Source organism: Oncorhynchus mykiss, chromosome 8 (assembly GCF_013265735.2).
Source record: "Oncorhynchus mykiss isolate Arlee chromosome 8, USDA_OmykA_1.1, whole genome shotgun sequence".
Taxonomy (NCBI): domain Eukaryota; kingdom Metazoa; phylum Chordata; class Actinopteri; order Salmoniformes; family Salmonidae; genus Oncorhynchus; species Oncorhynchus mykiss.
Window position 1 is genome coordinate 38,436,362 of NC_048572.1, and position 4,327 is coordinate 38,440,688.

Here is a 4,327-nt window from a genome sequence, read left to right on the forward strand (position 1 = left end):
CACTAGCGGAACCAATCCAACTTGAAGGAGCTGGAGCAGTTTTGCCTTGAAGAATGGGCAAAAATGCCAGTGGCTAGATGTGCCATGTTTATAGAGACATACCCCAAGAGACTGTCAGCTGTAATTGCTGCAAAAGGTGGCTCTACAAAGTATTTCCTTTGGGAGGTGAATAGTTTTGCACGCTCAAGGTTTCATTTTTTTTGTCTTATTTCTTGTTTGTCTTTTTTGTCTTATTTTGCATCTTCAAACGGTAGGCATGTTGTGTAAATCAAATGATACAAACCCCCCAAAAATCCATCTTAATTCCAGGTTGTAAGGCAAAAAATAATAATTTTAAATGCCAAGGGGGTGAATACTTTTGCAAGTCACGGTATATACAGTGGGGAGAACAAGTATTTGATACACTGGCGATTTTGCAGATTTTCCTACTTACATGCAGAGGTCTGTAATTTTTATCATAGGTACACTTCAACTGTGAGAATCGGAATCTAAAACAAAAATCCAGAAAATCACATTGTATGATTTTTAAGTAGTGAATTAGCATTTTATTGCATGACATAAGTATTTCATACATCTGAAAAGCAGAACTTAATATTTGGTACAGAAACCTTTGTTTGCAATTACAGAGGTAATATGTTTCCTGTAGTTCTTGACCAGGTTTGCACACACTGCAGCAGGGATTTTGGCCCACTCCTCCATACAGACCTTCTCGAGATCCTTCAGGTTTCGGGGATATTGCTGGGCAATACAGACTTTCAGCTCCCTCCAAAGATTTTCTATTGGGTTCAGGTCTGGAGACTGGCTAAGCCACTCCAGGACCTTGAGATGCTTCTTACGGAGCCACTCCTTAGTTGCCCTGGCTGTGTGTTTCGGAGGGCTTCTTAAAGAAAAACTAACAGGTCTGTGAGAGACGGAATTCTTATTGGTTGGTAGGTGATCAAATACTTATGTCATGCAATAAAATGCAAATTAATTACTTTAAAATCATACAATATGATTTTCTGGATTTTTGTTTTAGATTCCGTCTCTCACAGTTGATAAAAATTACAGACCTCTACATGCTTTGTAAGTAGGAAAACCTGCTAAATCGGCAGTGTATCAAATACATGTTCTCCCTACTGTATGTATATCTCATTAAGGGAGCCTAAAGATAAATCATCCTCAGTTTTTGATAAAGCATTAAAATGTAAGGTGAGTGTGTTGGGGGCAACTGACCCCTCCTCCAACGGAGCAACTGGGCCCCCAACAAACCAATGCAAGCAATGGTACCTAAAATAGCATCTTCCAAATCATGTCCAACGTCATTGAGTTACACAGATATTTTATATATACTGTGTGATGATTTGGCACGAAAATTAAAAGAGGGACCTTACATCAAAACATCATCATAGTGAGGATATTAATAGCGAGATGTGCAATACCATTTTGTTTCAATATTTGAGTTATTTAAGTAAAATAAGACACCTAGACTTCAGCTTTTAGGAGTTCATTACAACATCAAAAAATCTAAAGAAAATAGATTATAACTGTTACCCCATAGTTGGGGGGAAATGCCCCTTTTCTAAAAACAATATTTAATTAAATAAAATATATAATAACAAAATGTATCCACTTATTTCCCTTCATAGTTTGTTTGCCTTAGCAAAAACCATCACACACATACCTCATTTTTACCAAATGTTTTTGTGTCAACAATTGGACATTGTTCTTAGGAAGGGTGCGCTACTTAGACAAATACATTTAAACTCAGTTATGCACAATTACTGACATTTAAGCTTATTAAAAATTCCCTGTTTTAGGTCAGTTAGGATTACAACTTTATATGCTGCCACCACGTGCTTCACGGTTTGGATGGTGTTCTTCGGCTTGCAAGCCTCCCCCTTTTCCTCCAAACATAACGATGGCCAAACTGGTCTGTTCGCACCAAAGTACGTTCAACTCTAGGGGACAGAACGTCTCTCCTTCCTGAGCGGTATGACGGCTGCTTGGTCCCATGGTGATTATACTTGCGTGCTATTGTTTGTACAGATGAACGTGGTACCTTCAGGCATTTGGAAATTGCTATCAAGGATGAATCAGACTTGTGGAAGTCTACACTTCTTTCCTGAGGTCTATGCTGATTTCTTTAGATTTTCCCATGTCGTCAAGCAAAGAGGCACTGAGTATGAAGGTAGACCTTGAAATACATCAACAGGTACACCTCCAATTGACTCAAATGATGTCAATTAGCCTATCAGAAGCTTCTAAAGCCATGACATCATTTACAACCATTTTCCAAGCTGTTTAAAGGCACAGTCAACTTACTGTATGCAAACTTCTGACCCACTGGAATTGTAATATAATTCACTGTAAGTGAAATAATGTGTTTGTAAACAATTGTTGGGAAAATTACTTGTGTCATGCATTACTTGTGTCATGCACGGTTAGTAGTCCTAACCGACTTGCCAAAACGATAGTTTGTCAACAAGATATTTGTGGAGTGGTTAAAAAACTAGTTTTAATGATTCCAACCTAAGTGTATGTAAACTTCCGACTTCAACTGTATCTATTTGATATTAAAGGGCACAAGCCAACACTTGGAAATCTAAAATGGAAATGGAAATCTGAAAAACAGTCTCTGCCTGGACCCCAGTGGCTTTAGTGATGCAGAGATGTTGATCTTCCATTGTAGGCTGTTGACCGGATCATTGTACAAATTTGTGCTCCACAGGGCCCTCTTGCTTTTTTCAGGGAACAGCACAGGTAAAGTAAGCCGACCAAAGAGGAGGACTCCAAAAAGAAGATGGAATGTAAGACCAGCTGGTTTATCGGTCAGGTTCGGAAGGAGAGCTTATTTGTAGGGAAAAGAACAACAGGCCAAATGTCAACTCATGATGGGCCACATAGGCTATAGGCAGCTGACATGTCACCATTAGTCTACATGCTAAAACATGCATGAAATTAGTCAACATTTGATATTAAATGTTGACTACACTGGCAGCAGTATCTGTATCAGGTCTTGCAATATGTTTTACATAATGCCATGTATTTACAAAGCTACTAGTTAATACAATGTTTACAGTTATTTTATTACTGTGTAATTACATAGATATATGGAAACCTATCATAAAGTCTTTACTGTCTGAGATATATAATACTGCTTTAATTCTTGTAATGTAAATGATGTTGTGCCCTTGGCCTGAAAATTATGTAATTGAATGTGCATGTATTGCAGGCCTACTCATAAAGGAGTTCTAATGACCCCTTGTGTCCAAAAGAGGACATTGCCCTGTAATTTAATCACTGACGAAAAAATAAAATAACTTTATTCTAAACACAGATGTGGCATGAATGAAGCTCAGGAGTAAAATAGTAATAGTCAAATGCACGTAGCGTATTTCAACAATAAGTACACTCTACACATTTTTTTGTGAACATAACTCATTGTTATTACAACATTATTATATCGTAGTTAATCAAGACAATACATTACATTGGCCAGTAGGAGGTAGCCATATACGCTTTATCATTTGACAAAAAACGAGAAATAAACAGTAATACAATATATTAAACTGCTTCTTATATGACATAAAGGTGTTACAATAATAGTAGCCTTACTATCAGACATGATTTTGCGATCTAACACACTGATAATGGTGCCGGATTACGTTGCAACATTCTAGTTTCGTTCATTGCTACAAACTGAATGCAGCATGTTACAAGAAATACACTACGGTTGTGTAGAGCATCGGCCTACAATACAAACCCTTCAATTGAATAACAAATGACGCATATGTTTGTGTTCATGAAAGATGGAAGTGGTTCTAATTTCACGGAATTCCTTGAGAAAAATATTCTACCAGGAGTGGGGTTCGAACCCACGCGGACACATGTCCATTGGATCTTAAGTCCAACGCCTTAACCACTCGGCCATCCTGGTATGTACAACTACTTGTCAAGACAATTTGATGTATAAACCTGAAACTGAACAATGTTTACAACGGCGATAGTTACATGTACGCCAAAATGCACAGTAATAATTCCATATTAAATGTAAACACCTTACTTTGCTTATCTTAATCGTCAAGGTCAAAAACGAAGTAAGCATACGCCTAATAAAATACCCTAGTTGTGTTAGAATACCCATACTAACATACTGTATAATACATTCTTAATAAGTAACGTCATATACTACCTACCATATACTAATACAGAATTTTAGTATACCGTAAATGAACGGTATTCTTTCAACTGAGAGTACTGCGCGCTTTGCCTGTTTATCGGAAATTGATAATGTTGCCATGCATTCTCTTGTTAGCTTAACAAGTTACTTGTTTTTATATTTTTT

General features: G+C 37.2%; 1 non-coding gene across 1 annotated transcript; it reads right to left on the reverse strand.

Moving 5' to 3' along the window:
• Positions 1–3,836: 3,836 nt before the first annotated feature.
• On the reverse strand, positions 3,837–3,919 carry trnal-uaa. The gene has a single exon. It is a non-coding gene; the product is annotated as a tRNA-Leu (tRNA).
• Positions 3,920–4,327: the final 408 nt, after the last annotated feature.